Source organism: Sarcophilus harrisii, chromosome 5 (genome assembly GCF_902635505.1).
Source record: "Sarcophilus harrisii chromosome 5, mSarHar1.11, whole genome shotgun sequence".
Lineage (NCBI taxonomy): Eukaryota > Metazoa > Chordata > Mammalia > Dasyuromorphia > Dasyuridae > Sarcophilus > Sarcophilus harrisii.
This window is the reverse complement of record NC_045430.1, coordinates 99126231-99145331: the sequence shown is the minus strand read 5'-3', so window position 1 is coordinate 99145331 and position 19101 is coordinate 99126231.

Below are 19101 nucleotides of genomic sequence, written 5' to 3'. Positions count from 1 at the left end.
GTATACATATATTTAACATGAAAAAAATTGTATTTAATTGAGAGAATTATATAGTTAGTGTTGTTAATAGAATTTTAAATGCAATCTGGACAGGACTCTAACCTAGGAATAGCTGGAGTCGCATAAAGTCCCAGAGACAGGGAAACAAGTTAGTGGTTTAATTAATTACTTTCAGAGTAGAGAACCAATCTTCAAAAGTTGAAGTCATTTCCAGGGCCTGAGCGGTTTCCTACCAAGCCCACAAGTACATGACAACAGGTGTTCTCAAGTGCTGTGGAAACAATTTTAAATGATTGTTTCAAATCTTGAGGGTTGTTACTTAGTGGGGCACAGGATCAGAGCTCTTTCTGTGACAGGAACAGATACTACAGTCTTTGATTCATTTCACTTAACATACAGAGGCATTAGAATGTAGTGGTTCTAAGAGTATTGTCAAGAATTGATTGATAATTTTAAGTTACATTATTGATACTCTAACTCCCAAGTCAGAATCTGCCGAGAAACTGGTAACTCCAAAAAATCTAAATCACTAGTATATTCATTACACATATATCAATATATATAAAAATTATAATTCCCTTCATAGGCTGGAAGATAAAAAGTACCTTATAGTTAATAAAGCCAGATCTTTTGGGGTAGGGAAAACACTATGAAGAATTATTGACCCTTACTCAACAGTACTTCTTTTCCTACTACCAGAAACATCAAAACTTACCATATTTTTCAAAGATGCCAACTCAAATGATTCCTTTCACCTCCAATATTCCTTTGTCATCAGGAACACTGTAATATGTTAATATGATTGCATGAACTCTTTTGTTGCAGATTTTATCATGATCCATAAGTAAACACTATTGAGTGCCTATTATGTGCCAGGTGCTGTGTGAAGATCGAAAGGCAAAACAAAAAAACACTAGTATCTCTGGCTTGTTTGAAGTCTCGACGCATTGACTTTAGGTCGAGTGCTGTCTAGTTCTCAAGAAAGGATCCTTGTTGAAGATGGCGTTTGAACTGAGTTTAAATAAAAATAAAAAGTCAGTAAATATTGTTTAATCCCTTACTATGTGCTAACACTGTGCTAATTACTGATAACACAAAAAAAGACAACAAAACAAAATAAGCTCTGCTTTCAAGGAACTAACACAGTCTAACAAGGGAGACAATATGAAAACACAAACTTGTACAAACAAGTTATGTGCAAAAAAAAAACAAACCTGGAAATAATGAACAGAAGAAATACACTGAGGGATTAAGAAATCCCACCCACACAAAAAAAGGGAAAGGATACATATGTGCAAAAAACATTTGTAGTAGGTCTTTCTGTGTGGCAAGGAATTGGAAATTGAGGAGATGCCCATCAAATTGGGGCTTGTAACCTCTCATCCAGAGATTACTAGTTATTAGTCTGGCCTAGTTCCCAGATCTTCAGAAAATCCCTGGCCACTGTCTCGTACAGTGATTCTTTACCAATCTTACCCCAGTCAAAGGTCTTCAGAAATCTCTGGCTACCGCTTCTCCAAGCAGGGGTTCTCATGTCCAACAGAACACCCAAAAACAGCGGCTCACAAGCTCAAGATCTTTCTTCCACATGTTCACATCCTGCCCCGCCTACACTCTTACTGACCTCCCACTAACTCCTGTTGAACTCCCATTGAACTCTACCTACTTCCTCCTGGTCCCCGCTGTTTATATATGGTCTATGAAGTCACACACACAGCCCCTAAGAGGGGCTTGTCTCCCGTTGATGATGCTCTCTCAATGCAACCAGAGCTTCCACTCACAAGGTGGTCCACATTGTTCACAGAAACCATATCCAGGTGTCTCAGACATGACATTAAGGTCTCTTTACTTCAATTCCTCATGGCTTCCCTCCAATCTGGAGAAGCAGTTTGCTCTGTGATTGTGGTGTGCGAGTTTCCTCTCTGGACCCTTACAATTCCCTTTTCTTGTATAGTGGGCACCGCTCATCCCATCAAACTATAACATCAACAATAGTTTGCTTAATCAATGAGATTACAGAGTATATATAACAGAACAAGGCAAACAAAAGTAAAATAGTAAGAACCAGGCCCAACGGGCCAAAACCAAAAAAGGATAACGTGGTGTTCAACCCACTCACGAAAGTCATGTTCAAGGACTTCAAGACATAAATCTGTGGTTTCAGTTGTATACACCCTTTGTTATCTAATAAAGAAAAGCACAGAGGAAAGTGTATACAAGAAAAGTCATATCCTGTAGCTCTGCCTCACTAACTTTGACAGGTGGGTGTGTTGGTTTTTCACCCACTAATTTAGTGTCATTGTCTACAAGTGGAAAACAGGATGAAACTTCTCCCTAGAGCACCATATGAATTGGGTAGCCATGGGAGAAGCGCACAAGCCCATTGTCCAGTTCTGTCAATCTCTAGATGTTGCACATCAACCAGGGAAGTCCAATTCAGTTGCTACACTGGTGTTGCATGTGCCACAATGATTAGGAGGGACATGGCTGTCTTCAGCATCTGAAAGGCTGCTGACATCTGGCCAATCCTTCTGCACCAGCGGCAGCAATGACACCTTCGTTGTCTGGTCCTTCTCTTTTTGGTTCTCCAGGTCCCAGATGTTTCTGGTTGGGATCCATTCCTCTGCTGTTGGGTCTGCATCTGGAATGACAAGAGCATACCTCAGACCCCAAACCTTGACCCAACCCAGGCCTTTCCAGATGCCATCTAAGCCTTTCCACATCACTGTGGAGAGAGGACTCATGTCCTTGTCAGCCAATCTGTTAGCCATAATTTCTGCATATACCAGAAGCACATTGCTGGATTAAGATCCAAAGAATATGAAAATTGCAGGCAATTACATGTATGTATTGGCACATCTAAGCAAGCCTACTTGAGTCGTGTAAAGAGTCATGCAAATCCCAACATTCCCTTCTCTTGTTTAGATGGGAGCATCTTGAGGGTACAAATAGCCTGTCCAATAATGGCTTGGCCAGTACAATTATATGGGATGCCGATGGAATGAGCAATGACAAATTCAAGGCAGAGTGACTAAAGGCAGAAGATGTATAATTTGGTCCATTACCTATTTTAAGTGCATGTGGGATTCCTACAATGAAAAAACAATGATAAAGATGGCTGATCACATGCCTAACTGCTTCCCTATATTGGAGTGAAGCCATGAGGAATTGAGAATGCATATCCATGCTTACATGGATGCTCTGCTTCTTAACATGAATGACATCCATTTGCCATAAAGCATTGGGTCTCAAACCATGAGGATTTTTCTCTGGAGGTAGTGTAGGAGCGTAGAAAGGAAGGCAAGCTGTACAGGCTTTTACTATGTTCCTAGCTTCCTCTTTTGTTATCCCAAATTGCAAATATAAAGCTTCAGCAGCCTGATGATAAAAAGTAGGACCTGAAAGTCCTCTATGAAAGTGGACATGCAAGATATTATACTTACCTGAATGCTTCCTCACTTGCTCTTGAAGTTCTTTATAAAACTGATATATATTAGAAACTACAAATTTTATTTGGGCTGTGGCAATTCTTTGTACCACACCTATTGAATAAGTCGAATCAGATTTTTTTATTTTATTTACATCAAAAATTCATTGCCAATTATGTAATTGATGGGGTCTAGATATGGGGTACCTAAATGAAATTAGGGTTTAATTGAAGTCTAGTGGCAGGTTTGGGGTACAGAGAGTTAAATAGAGCTCCCCTGCAACCCCTTTGGATTCGGCACAAGGATACGGAGTTAAATGAGGTCTAGAAGCAGCGTGAGTTCCCAATAAAGGAATTTATAGGCCTGAAAAGCTAGATTGATAAAAGAGGTTTATTATGGGGTTTGGAAGTAAGGTTAAAGTATAGTTAAGGAAATAGGTAAAGATAAAGAGATAAGAAGGTCACCAGAAACAGAATTCCAGTGGACAGAGGGTCCTGGCATGCCAGGCATAAGGCTGGCATCTTTGGAACCTCTGCAAAGAGAGGATTCCAGCTTAACTCTTTTATAATGAGAGATTCAGCTGAAGGGGACTGTGGGTGGAGTCCCAAGTTGGCTCACATCTAGGTGGCGCTGGGACAGTCCCTGGTCTAATATTGGAATTTAAAGGGAATAGGATTTGTGAGTCAAAGGTCCTAGCTTCCTGGATTCAGCTTCCATCAGCTAGGAGGGATTGGGAATCAAAAAGAAAGGAATAAATCACTTCTTAAAGAGACCACGCCTGTTGGAATCTTTACAAAGTGTTAAATCAGAGTTGATAGAGACAATAATTATCTAATTTAGCATGGCTTAGTATGATTGATCTGATCTTAGAAGAAGAGGTTATGGGCCAGAAGAAATAAGGTACTAAGTGGAACTAATAGAAACAATGCTTGTGTTCACATCTTTAGAGAACTCATATAAGCAAGAAGTATTTAAGTACTCTGGAGTTCACATGTTTGAGAGATTTCAGGGTTTAGTATGAGATTTCAAGGTTTAGTATGAGATATCCGAATTCACACCTCCCTTAATCCCTGCCTCCAGAAGGAGGAGTCAACCTTTGGGAGATCATATATAAAGAGGCTCTTAGCTTCGGGCTAGTTAGTTACTTCGGAACATTGTCAGGGGTCGAAAAGGAGCACTCTGGGAGATTGAGAACCAGGAGCGCTCTGGGAGATACAGAAGCCCACAAGCCCTCTCTCCGAGGCAAGAGAGATTCATTCCATTTTCTACCTGGCTGGCTGGAGGCTGAAGAAAATAGAGGCAAAAGCTGCAAGAGCTCTTAGAACCAAGCAGAGAGATAGGACTCTGAGCTAACTGGACTCAAGGAAAGAGATAAGAAATAAAGATCTGAACGTTTATCACCTGTCTGCGTTTGAGGTGATTATTACTTTTAACTGAAACTAAGGCTGCCTCCAGAAAACCTCCCCAAGAAACTTGCTCCCAGAGAGAACCTTCATATTATATTTTAAAGAAGAAAAACACCACACACATCATTATAACCGGATTATCTTTAATGGAGACCCATGTGCAAAGTTTGAAGCTGTGGCCAATATATTTTTCCATTCTGGCATGGTTTCATAACACCCATCAATTTGTGCATTGGTACAAAAGGTGTATATTTTGTCAGGTCTTATCCCAGATAATTGTACTACTCTCTTAATGGTCTTTAATGAAATTCTAGCCACAAGCACTGGGTAAGGAGTAAGGCTTTGTTCTGGTTGTGCCGGGAGGTTCACCTACTCATCACACTATCTCTTTGATGAAGGATTGCTGTGGGTGCCTCTTTTGTAGCAAAAACTAATATTTCCAAGGCTTTTTGAGTGACTCTCAACAACATTGGATAAAGTCAGTTCAACTTCTTTCAAAGCCTCTCGAGCTTCTTTTGTAAGCTGGCGTGGTGAGTCTAAAGCACTGTCTCCCCTTAAAATGTCATATAATGGATGTCATATAATGGTTGTAACAACATAATTTTTGGAAATGCTTTTCTTATAGGACTAAGAGCAGCAGCCACATATATTTGACACATAGTAGGATTATTCTTCATTCCCTGTGGCAAAACTGTCCTTTCAAATCCAAAGGCAAATCTTTTCATATCCTCCTTATCTAGGGAGATTGAATAGAAATAATCCTTAATCTTAAAAGGCCATTCCCTTAGCAATTGAGTAGGAGATGGAAGCCTAAATTGAAGCGCTCCCACTGTCTCCATCTGTTCTTTTACTTTTCTCAAATCAGTCAACATCCTCCATTTTCCAAATTTCTTTTTTATAGTAAATACAGAAGGATCCCAAGGACTTAGAAAAGCTTATAAATGTCCTTGGTCAAGTTGCTCCTGTACTATATCTAATAAGGCCTGAATTTTTTCCTTTGTAAGATGTTTCTTCCCCACAGATTGATGGGGAATTTTTCAACTACAAAAGAAATAAAAACTCCTGTCTTATCTTAAAATGTCCATCTCAAAAGAGTAACACTAATTCCAGCTGCTATTGTTTAGGACAAAAAGACCTACCCAAATTGACTATTACAGAGATCACTCATAGAAAGCAGAATTATTTATTAGAATCTTGAGAAGCAGATCCCATTTTGATCTGTGAGCCGAATTCACAGCAGAGCCACTCCTTTGAAAATGTTCACAACATTTATACATTTTAGACAAAGAACCTCCAAAATGTCACCCTCTATATGGTGCGATTGGTCATACAAGTCTATTCCCCTATTTGATCAGTGTAATGCAGTAGATGTATAGCTTTCTCACCAGTGTCCTTCTTTGAACAATAGAATATAGTCCAGACCTTATCTAAAATGGCATGCTTCCTCACCACGGATGCTCTTTTGGACAGTGGAATGTAGTGCAGGCCTTATCTAAAATCACATGCTTCCTAAACTGAGGCCTTTAAAGCCTTACATAGCAGTCCCTGATCAATATGTGCTTAATCTGTAAGTTCTTCACCTTTTCCCCACACTCTATTGACCCTTTTATGCCAGATATATAGGTTTTTGGTATAATCTTTGGCCACTGACTAGCCAACTGGCATCTCTAATAGCTGTACGATCTACACCTGTGTCTACCATCCTTTTCAATGGCATGCCATTCACATATATAATAAGCATAGGATGTTCAGTTGTAACAGCTGCAGTTCATATTATTCCTGGACTCTGTTGCCAGGAGTCGGAATCTGAATAAATATCACCAAATTGCATTTCAGGAGTGTGAATCAATAAACCTGATGCTACTCTTCCTCCTGCATCATAAATTACACATTGTCTACCTATATTAGTGACTGGAACAATAGCTATACATTCCTCAGTTTCCCAAATCATACTGTCTTGTAAGCACTCTCAGGGAGGGGTGAAGCTAAACTGAACAAAGACAAGTTTCAGCTCTCCAGGGGACCTCTTAGTAGTCCCAGCGGCATACAGCTTTACTCTCCCTAACAGCAATCCCCTTCCCCCACAGGTTTGCTTAAAGACTGAGCAGGTTGTTTTTCAGCACACTGTTGTTGGAGTAATGAGCTCTTAAAGACACTCTGCACAATAACAATTGCTGCCATCAAGCCACCATAAGTGTTTCTCACCTAAGGCTCTAAAACCCAACCCTGCCTCTTGTAAAGAAGATATAGGGGGTTGGCAGAACTGTTTTGTGGGCGGTGCTAATGATATCAACATCCTTCCCTCTCCTCTGCCTCTTCCTGCCCATGAAGGTGGAGTTGAGAGAGGAAGGTGAGAAAATAGTAAATACCCTAAAGGCACATGCTCTGTGGTAAGCAGAATTGGAAGGGAAACCAAGTGTTGCATGTGAAAAGAACCAAACCCCTTTTCTTCAGTGAAGTACTTAACCCTTTTGTCACCCAAATGGCTAAGCTCCGTAGATCCCCTAGAAGCTGTAGCACAGGAGGAGATAAATTAATAAATTAGTAAAAACCCTAAAAAGGATTTCTTTAGCTATGTCCCAGGTGCTATGCTCTCTGGGGTTATGGTAACCAACTCCCTGCTTGCTTTTTTCCTGATTATTTCCTTGTTTGGCTGTTCAAGTTCAAGTTAAATTCAAGTTAAAATCTTCCCTAGTTTTAAAACTTGTGGGATTCTTTAACCCATTGTATTCACTTGGTGCTTCCATTTTTAACTGCTGTATAGTAGCTTTTTTTTTCCTTCTCTGCCTCAGCTAGTAGGCTGAGCTCCTGTTCTTTCTGTTCTAGCTGCTGTAACTTAACTTTTCGTCTTTTCTCTAATTCAACCTGTAATTTTTGCATTTCTTGTTCTAGTTTCTGTAATGTGATTTTTTTGTTTTTTCTCAAACTCAACCTGTAATTCTAGTATTTTTTGCTCTATTCGCTCAATCACCTTGATCATCTCTTGATTTTTTTTGTTGCTAAACTGTACTTAATGGGAGTGGGAGTAGATGCCTCGGAACTTGGAAATAAGCTCCCTGTCCCCTACTCTTTCTTCTCTGCTAGAGATCATCCATCTAGGTCTTTAACTTTTTACTTGAGCAGCGTGCACAACTGTGTCCTCAGGCATGATCATGGATGGGTAAACCAAGATCCATAACACCTTTGGCTTTTCATCTCTTAGACTAGGCTGCTGGACCTTCCCATTTATCGGGTGTAATAACCTTAAAAGTGCTGCCCCACATTGAGCTGCCACTTGTAACCTCCCACCCAGAGATTACTAGTTATTAGTCTTGCCTAGTTCCTAGGCTTTCAAAGAATCTCTGGCCACTGTCTCGTACAGTGGTTCTTTACCAATCTTACCCCAATCAGAGGTCTTTAGAGATGTCTGGTCACCACTTTCTCTGAGTGGTCGTTCTCATATCCAACAGAGCACCCAAAGACAGCGGCTCACAAGCCCAAGATCTTTAATCCACATGTTCACATCCTGCCCTTCCTGCACTCTTACTGACCTCCCACTGACTCCTGTTGAACTCCCATTGAACTCCACCTATTTCCTAATCCCCACTGCTTATATGGGGTCTATGAAATCACACGCACAACCCATAAGAGGAGACGTCTCCCGTTGATGATGGGATCTCAATGCAGCCAGAGCTTCTCACGAGGTGGTCCACATTGTTCACCGAAACCACATAGGAGTGTCTCAGACATTAAGTTCTCTTTACGTCCTGATTGTGCTGTGCGAGTTTCTTCTCCGGATCCTTACAGGAATGGTTAAATAAATTATGGTATATGAATGCAATGGAATATTATTGTTCTATAAGAAATGATGAGCAGACTGATTTCAGTCTGCAAACATTTACATGAACTAGTGCTGAATGAAGTGAATAGAACCAGAACAAAAGGGAAAAACATTATTTTCAACTTTTATTGTTTGCTCTTTCTCATGGTTTTCCCCTTTTGTTCTGATTTTTCCTTCACAATATGAATAAAAGGAAATATGTTTAAAATGATTATATATGTATAATCTCTTATCAGATTGCTTGCTAAATGAGGAAAAGGGAGGTAAGGAAAAAAGAGAGAAAAAGTTTGGAACTCAAAATCTTATAAAAATGAATATTGAAAACTATCTCTACAAGTAATTAAAAAAATAAAATACAATTGAATAATAATTTTTTAAAAAGAAATCTGTTGAAAGTGGGACTTTAACTGAGACTTGAACAAAGCCAGGAACCAAAGATGAGGAGGGAGAGCATGAAAGGCATGAAAGACAGACAGAGAAAATGACCATAATTAAAAGATGGAGTGTTAAGAATGGGAAGAGTATAGTATAATAATAAGAGCTTCAAAAACTAAACAGAGGATTTTATATTTTATCCTAGAAGGGATAGGGTGCCAGTGGAGTTTGGAGGGAAGGAAAATTGATTATAATCAAATTTGCCCTTCAGGAAGATCAGTTTTATAACTAAGTGGAGAATGAACTGGAGTGAAGACAGACTTAAGAAAGAAGGACTGATGAAAAGGTTACGTATTAAATTATGAGGGTCTCACACTTAACACCATACATCAAGATAAGATCAAAATGGGTTCATGATTTAGGCATAAAGAATGAGATTATAAATAAATTAGAAGAACATAGGATAGGTTACCTCTCAGACGAATGTTGGAGAGGATATGGGAAAAACTGGGACACTAAAACAAAAACTCTATTGTTGGCATAGTTGTGAATAAATCCAATCATTCTGGAGAGTAATTTGGAACTATGCTCAAAAAATTATCAAAATGTGCATACCCTTTGATCCAGCAGTGTTACTACTATCCCCAAAGAGATACTAAAGAAGGGAAAGGGACCTGTATGTACAAGAATGTTTGTGGCAGCCCTTTTTGCAATGCCTAGAAACTAGAAATTGAATGGATGCCCATCAATTGAAGATTAGCTGAGTAAATTGTGGTATATGAATGTTATGGAATATTATTATTCTGTAAGAAATGACCAGCACAATGAATATAGAGAGGCCTGGAGAGACTTACATGAACTGATGCTGAGTGAAATGAGCAGATCCAGAAGATCCAGAAGATACACTTCAACAACAATACTATAAGAAGATCAGTTCTGATGGGAGTGGCTATCTTTGGCAATGAGAGGATCCAATTCAATTCCAATTGATCAGTGATGAAGTAGCTATTAAAAAATGGATGAGTATCTGGGGGAGGGGAGAGGGGAAAGAGGGGAAAAATTGGAACAAGAGATTTGGCAATTGTCAATGCTGTAAAATTACCCATACATATAACCTGTAAATAAAAGGCTATAAAATAAAATAAAAATAAAAAATAAAAAAAACAAAAACAAAAAACAAAAGAGAGGAAAGAATCAAAAAAAAAAAAAAAGAAAGAGAAAATAATAATAAAAAGAAGAAATAATAAGAAATAAGGCAAGGTAAAAAAAAAAAATTGGATGAGTAGCTATTAAAAGAGCTTGGCAAGCCCTCACACCAAAGTTACTAGTCCTCTCATGTTGCAGTGAGAGAGGTGAAATGACTTGCCTAAGGTGAAGTGGTGGTTAAAAAAAAAGTGAAGTTAAGTTTATTGAGAATCCCTCCTGTATAACAAAAACCATATGATCATCTCAATAGATGCAGAAAAAGCATTTGATAAAATCCAACATCCATTCCTAGTAAAAACACTTGAGATTATAGGAATAAATGGACTTTTCCTTAAAATAATCAGCAGCATCTATTTAAAACCATCATAAGCATCATATTAATGGAACAAACCTAACATTCCCAATAAGATCTGGAAGTGAAACAAGGTGCCCACTATCACCATTACTATTTAATATTTTAAAACCTAGCTATAGCAATAAACTGAGAAAGAGATTAAAGGAATAAGAATAAAATAGGAAGCAAATTATCACTCTTTGCCGATGACATGATGGTATATTAGAGAACCCCAGAATTCTCTAAAAAGTTATTAAAATAATCCACAACTTTAGCAAAGTTGCTTTATAAAATAAACCCCAAAGTCATCAACATTCTTATATATCACTCAAAATCAAATCAGATTACAAGAGAAATTCCATTTAAAGTAACTACGATAATATAAAATATTTAGGAATCTATCTGCCAAAAAAAATCAGAAACTTTATGAGCAAAATTACAGACCACTTTTCACACAAATTAAGTCTGATCTTACCAATTGGAAAAATACTAAATGCTCTTGATAGGGCACAAATATAATAAAGATGACAATATTACCTAAACTAATCTATTTATTTAGCGCTATACCAATCAGACTCCCAAAAAACTATTTTAATGACCTAGAAAAATAAAACAAAGTTCATATGGAAAACAAAAGGTCCAAGAATTTCAAGGAATAATGAAAAAAATCAAATGATGGTGCTTAAGCTGTACCAGATCTAAAATTATATTATAGAGCAGCAATTACCAAAACTATTTGGTATTGGCTAGAAAGATTAAGTTGATCAGTGGAATAGATTAAGGTTCAAGGATAAAACAGTCACAAATATAGCAACCTAGTCTTTATAACCCAAAATCCACTTTTGGATAAGAACTTACTTTTGATAAAATATGGGAAAATTGGAAAACTAATATGGCAGAAACTAGGCATTGATCCATACTTAACGCCATACACCAAGATAAGGTCAAAATGGTTCATGACCTAGGCATAAAGAATGAAATATTAATAAATTAGAAGGAACATAGGATAGTTTACCTCTCAGACCTGAGAAGGAAGGTCTTTATGACCAAAAGCAGAACTAGAATCATTACTGATCACAAAATAGAAAAATTTCATTATACCAAACTGAAAGTTTTGTACAAAACAAAACTAATCAGACAAGATTAGAAGGAAAAGAAACTGGGAAAATATTTTTACAGTCAAAGGTTTCTGATAGGCCTCATTTCCAAAATATATGAGAAATTAACTCTAATTTATAAAAATCAAGCCATTCTCAATTGAAAAAATGGTCAAAGGATATGAACAGACAATTCTCAGATGAAGAAATGAAACTATTTCTAGTCATATGAAAAGATGCTCCAAGTCATTATTAATCAGAAAATGCAAATTAAGACAACTCTAGATACCACTACACACCTTCAGATTGGCTAAGATGACAGGAAAAAATAATATGATTGTTGAGGGATGGAAAACCGACATTGATGCATTGTTGGTGGAGTTGTGAACAATCCAACCATTTTGGAGATTATTTGGAACTATTCTCAAAAAGTTATCAAACTGTGCATACCCTTTATCCAGCAGTATACAGGATTATATCAAAGAGATTATAAAGAAGGAAAGGGACCTGTATGTGCACGAATGTTTGTGGCAGCCCTTTTTGTAGTGGCTAGAAACTGGAAACTGAATGGATGTCCATCAGTTGGAGAATGGCTGAATAAATTGTGGTATATGAAAATTATGGAATATTACTGTTCTGTGAAATGACCAACAGGATAATTTCAGAAAGGCCTGGAGACTTAACGAACTGATGCTGAGGAAATGAGCAGGACCAGGAGATCATTATATACTTCAACAACAATACTAGATGATGACCAGTTCTGATGGATCAGGCCATCCTCAGCAACGAGATCAACCAAATCATTTCTAATGGAGCAGTAATGAACTGAACTAGTTATCCAGAAAAAGAACTCTGAGATGACTAAAAACCATTACATTGAATTTCCAATCCCTATATTTATGCACACATGCATTTTGATTTCCTTCACAAGCTAATTGTACAATAATTCAGAGTCTGATTTTTTGTACAGCAAAATAATATTTGGTCATTATACTTATTTGTATCTAAATTATATTTTAATATATCTAACATCTACTGGTCATCCTGCCATTTAGGGAGGGGTGGGGGTAAGAGGTGAAAAATTGGAACAAGAGGTTTGGCAATTGTTAATGCTGTAAAGTTACCCATGTATATATCCTGTAAATAAAAGGCTATTAAATTAAAAAAAATAATAATGTTTTGGTCATGTATACTTATTGTGTATCTAAGTCATATTTTAATTTATTTAACATCTACTGGTCATCCTGCCATTTTAGGGAGGTTGGGGTAAGAGGTGAAAAAACTGGAACAAGAGGTTTGGCAATTGTTAATGCTGTAAAGTTACCCATGTATATATCCTGTAAATAAAAGGCTATTAAATAAAAAAAAAAAAAAAAAAAAAAGAATCCCTTCTGTAGCAGATTTATAGGATTTGTTGTGACCTTGTTTTATGTAGTTCTATAAAGTTAAGTACCTAGTTAGAGCCTGACCTCCTGGCCAGTATATTGCCTAGTAAAGATCACTGTAGGGCCATGAGTCAGCTCTTTCCCACCAGAATCTGCATTGAGTTATCAAAAGTCAAAGTTGGATTTCAGGGTTGAGATTTCTACTGTTAGTCACTTCAGTACCCTCCTTCAAGAAGACCTGTACTTCTGGGCCCAAGATGTTTCTGGAAGTTCTGTAGAGAAAGTGTCTCCAAGGAAAAGAGGCATAATTGCTACTTTTCAAAGCCTTCATAAAAATGCCAGGAAAGCTGCAGAAAGACAATGGAAACAATGCCCATTCTCTACACAATGACATCAATTCTTTCTCCTAAAAGATATTTCAAATGTTAATTAAAGTGTTACTGATTTATAACACAGCATGATAGCATAACAATATTTGCCCCCATGTTTAATCCATAACTTACAACAATTATCTCTAAAAATAGAATTTACAAAGTAGTAATTTCAAGGAGTATGAGGTAATATTATTTAAAGTACATGTTATTACTTATCTATGAAAAGTGAATTCGCAAGCCCTCTGTCCATTTTTATATGTGTTTTATTATGAAAGTACTCCAGGTTTCCCCACACTCCCTCAAAAAGCCAATTTAAATAAAGTGCATAGGTGTTCCTTAACTTAAGGAAGTTAAATATTCTAAAAAATAAATTTTTTAATGAATTATGAAAGATTAAAGAAGAAAAATGATATATTGAAAAGAGCACTGAATTTAATCCCAAAAGATAGTTTTGAATTCCAGCCCTGCCATTTCCTAGCAAATGAACCTTATCCAAAGGTTTTTTGACCTTGGACAAGCCACTTAATGTCCTGAGCCTCAGTGTCTCCAAATATAATATTAGAAAAATAATCTAGAAAAATAATTAGAAAAAAAATCTACAAGGGCCCTTGTAAGGATTAAGTAACATAAAATATATAAAGAGAAGTAAGGTGACAAGCAAGCTAAGTAAAGAGAGATTGTGTCTAAACTCAACTCCCTGTGAACGAATCCAACCATTTTGGAGAGTAGTTTGGAACTATGCTCAAAAAGTTATCAAACTGTGCATACCCTTTGATCCAGCAGTGTTACTACTGGGATTATATCCCAAAGAGATTATAAAGAAGGAAAGGGACCTGTATGCTATCGAATGTTTGTGGCAGCCCTTTTGTAGTGGCTAGAAACTGGAAACTGAATGGATGTCCATCAGTTGGAGAATGGCTGAATAAATTGTGGTATATGAAAATTATGGAATATTACTGTTCTGTAAGAAATGACCAACAGGATGATTTCAGAAAGGCCTGGAGAGACTTACACGAACTGATGCTGAGTGAAATGAGCAGGACCAGGAGATCATTATATACTTCAACAACAATACTAGATAATGACCAGTTCTGATGGATCAGGCCATCCTCAGCAACGAGATCAACCAAATCATTTCTAATGGAGCAGTAATGAACTGAACTAGCTATACCCAGAAAAAGAACTCTGGGAGATGACTAAAAACCATTACATTGAATTCCAATCCCTATATTTATGCACACATGCATTTTTGATTTCCTTCACAAGCTAATTGTACAATAATTCAGAGTCTGATTCTTTTTGTACAGCAAAATAATGTTTTGGTCATGTATACTTATTGTGTATCTAAGTTATATTTTAATATATTTAACATCTACTGGTCATCCTGCCATTTAGGGGAGGGGGTGGGGGGGGTAAGAGGTGAAAAATTGGAACAAGAGGTTTGGCAATTGTTAATGCTGTAAAGTTACCCATGTATATATCTTGTAAATAAAAGGCTATTAAATTAAAAACAAAAAATAAAAAAAAAATAAACTCAACTCCCCACCCCTATGTTTTCTTTCACAACATGATTATTATGGAAATGTTTTACATGACTACACATGTATAACCTATATCAAATTATTTGTCTTTTCAACAAAGGGGATTGGAGAGGAAGGAAGGAAGATAACTTGGAACTCAAAAGTTTTAAGAGCAGCTAGGTTGCACAGTGGATAGAGCACCAGCCCTGAAGTCAGGAGGACCTGAGTTCAAATATGACCTCAGACACTTAACACTTCCTAGCTATGTGACCCTGGGCAAGTTACTTAATCCCAATTGCCTTAAGGAAAAAAAAATTAATGTTAAATATGTTGGACTACTTTATTTAGGGGAGAGGGTGGGGGAAGGGGGGTAATTGGAACACAAGGTTTTGCAAAGGTTAATGTTGAAGAATTAATTATCCATGCATATGTTTTGAAAAATAAGTTTTAATAAAGAAAAAAAGAATATTTTTACATGTAACTAGAAAAAAATACTAAATAAAAATAGAACAGAATAAATCTAGTGAAAAACTATAGTAAATGATTTTACCTACCTCAGAATTTCCCCAAAATTAGCCAAAAGCCCATGGCAACAGAAAAGGTAAACATCAGCAAAGCCTTCATCTGCAATTAGGTAGCAGGAGAAAGGCATCACAGCTGATCAACTATGATAAAGCTTAGCTATTCTCAGCAACGTGGTGATCCAAGACAATTCCAATAGACTTGGGATATGTATCCAGAGTATCTACTATCTAAAGAAAGAATTGATGGAGTCTGAATGCAGATCAAAACACATTATTTTTAAGGTTTTGCGGGGTTTGTTTGCTTTTCCTTTCTCTTTTGTTTTGTTTGCTTTTCCCTTTTGATTTTTCTTTCACAAAATGATAAATATGGAAATATTTAAAATCATTGTACAGATATATCCTATATGAAATTGCTTGTTTTGTTCACCTCTTAAGGAGAGGCAAAATAAGGGAGGGAGAAAGAAAAAATTTGGAACTCAAAATTTTATAAAAATGAACCCTTAAAACCCTAACCCTTAAAGCCATCTTTATATGTAACTGGAAAAATAAAATACTATTGGAAAAAATAAAGAAAAGAAAGGAATCACAGCACAGAGACCTCTGAGACAAGGATCCTTATCAGAGTTATTAGTAAGAGCAGAGGGCTCCCTTAAGAATTTCCTAGAGTGGTCGGAAACCTATATTAAAGACTTTGGAAGCCACTGGGAATGGCAGTTCTCAGAATAAGGCAGACCAGACTCACATCTTTAGCATTCTATTCTTTTTTTCCCCAATTACATGTAAAATCAAATTTTAACAATCGTGCTTTTTAAATTTTGAAATCCAAATTCTTTATCTTTCCCCCAACTGAGAAGGCAAGCAACCTGTTATAGATTATATATGCAATCATGCAAAACATTAAAGTTACAGAAGAAAATACAGACTACCTCCCAAAAAAACCTGAGGGAAAAAAAAAGAAAATAGGAAAAAGTATGCTTCAATCTTCATTCAGACTCCACCAGTTCTTTCTCTAGAAGTGGATAGCATTTTTTTTTTTTCCATCATAAGCCCTTTAGAACTGTCTTGCATCATTGCTTTACTAACAATAGCTAAGTTATCCACAATTGGTCATCATACAATATTACTGTTCTTCTGATTTGGCTCATTTTATTTTGCAAGTTCACACAAGTTTTTCCAGATTTTTCTGAAAGCATTCCACTATAGTAGTCCATTTCCATTAGACACTACAATCTGTTTAGCTATTCCCCAACTGATACGTATACCTTCAATTTCCAATTTTCTGCTACCACAAAAAAAGGACTACTATAAATATATTTATACAAATATAATCTTTCCCATTTATAGAAAAAAACATGTTCTGGTATATAGGAGCGATATAATCTTTTGGACCTAGTTCCAAATTGTTCTTCAGAATAGTTAGATCACTTCACAACTCCACACCAGTTTAGCAGTCTTTTCTCAAATGCCATAGAGGGCCCCAGAGATTCACTGCTGTAAATCTCAAAGACAAAGGAATCATGATGAAGAACATCCTAGCCGAAATTCAAAATTTCAAAGAAAAAAAGGTATAAATAGTAGAACTGCAGGGAATAATATCATTCTGTGCAGTTCTGTTGCATTTATATTATACAGTTTGTTCAGTCATTCCCTAATCATTGAGCACATTGATTTTGTTCCCTGCACCCCAAAAATGCAGTTATGAATATTTGTGCTTGTATGGGTCTTCTTGCTTTTTTTGTTAGAAGCAATCCTAAATTATAGTCTCAATTCAATTCACCTTAGTGAATATCTATGGAGTAATTATTGGGTTACAGGTGCTAATGCATGGAATGATGCATATAAAGAATTCAGAGAAATATAGGTAGATTTTTTCTTTGTTCTTTTTTTTGGTGATATGTATATATATTAATTATAGTTTTTTATTTACAAGTTATATGCATGGATAATTTTACAGCATTGACAATTGCCAAACCTTTTGTTCCAATTTTTCCCCTCCTTTTCCTCACCCCCTCCCCCAGATGGCAGGTTGACCAATACATGTTAAATATGTTAAAGTATAAATTAAATACAATATAAGTATACATGTCCAAATAGTTATTTTTCTGTACAAAAAGAATCGGACTTTGAAATAGTGTACTATTAGCCTGTGAAGGAAATAAAAAATGCAGGCAGACAAAAATATAGGGATTGGGAATTCTATATAATGGTTCATAGTCATCTCCTAGAGTTATTTTGCTGGGTGTAGCTGGTTCAATTCATTACTGCTTTATTGGAACTGATTTGGCTCATCTTATTGCTGGAGATGGCCAGGTCCATCAGAATTGATCATCATATAGTATTGTTGTTGAAGTATATAATGATCTCCTGGTCCTGCTCATTTCATTCAGCATCAGTTCATGTAAGTCTCTCCAGGCCTTTCTGAAATCATCCTGCTGGTCATTTCTTACGAAACAATAAGAAATATAGGTAGAAATTTATATTTTAATATATTTAACATCTACTGGTCATCCTGCCATCTGGGGGAGGGGGTAGGGGGTAAGAGATGAAAAATTGGAACAAGAGGTTTGGCAATTGTTAATGCTGTAAAGGTACCCATGCATACAACCTGTAAATAAAAGGCTATTAAATTAAAAAAAAAAAAAAAAGAAATATAGGTAGATTTTTAGGAACTTATTTGTGATAAAGAAAGATGCAAAAGAATAAAAATAATAACGTATTTCTTATTTTTTAAAATCATTCACAATGTGCAATATACATCAGTGTAAATGAAATCACCAAAGTCAAAAAAGGATTTCCGGCCAAGATGGCAGAGAGGACACTCTCGTCTATCTATGCTCTTTCTTGCCCTCAGAATACTTTTTTTCATGATACAGCCTTGGAATTAGTGCTTGACTGAAAAAACCCACAAATACATTACCAACAGAAGATATCATTGAAATTCACCAGAACAGGTTTGTTTTTGCTTGCATGTGGGGACAGTTAGACCAGTTGCAGACTGAAGGCAGGCAGCAAGAGCATGGAAGGCAGCTCACACTAAGAAGATTAGAGGGAGTGGGGTGTAGTCACAGCTGCTGAAAAATTTGCTGGAAGAACTTTACCAAGTGTGAACTACTTTGCCCTGGCAGCAAGCCATTAGATCAACAGGGAAGCTATAAACACAGGGGGTAAAGATCTCAATTCAAGAACACTGGGTTCTCTTGGGATCTGACCACACCCACCCAACACACAGAGTGACTCAGAGTGCTCTCAGAGTCTCAGAGAGTGGCTGCTGTGCAGGCAGCCCAGCCATTGTTGTTCTGCTGCTGCTTTATTGCTACCTCCAGTAGTCTGTAGAGGAAGCTTGGTAATACCATACTGCCCAAAAATTCGCCCACATTTGCTTTCGTTTGTTTGTTTGATTATTTTCTTTGATTCTTTTTTGTTAAAATGAGTGAAAAATTAAAATGAATTCTAATATAAATAGCTTCTATATGAATAGAGAGAAGACTTCAAACTCTGAAGAGACTAAAAACAGTGTCTCCAGATGAATCCCCAAAGGGGGATATGACCTGGTCCCCACCACACAAGACTCTCATAGAAGAAATTTAAAAGGGTCTTACAAGAGAGCTAGAAGAAAAATCGGGAAAGGAAAG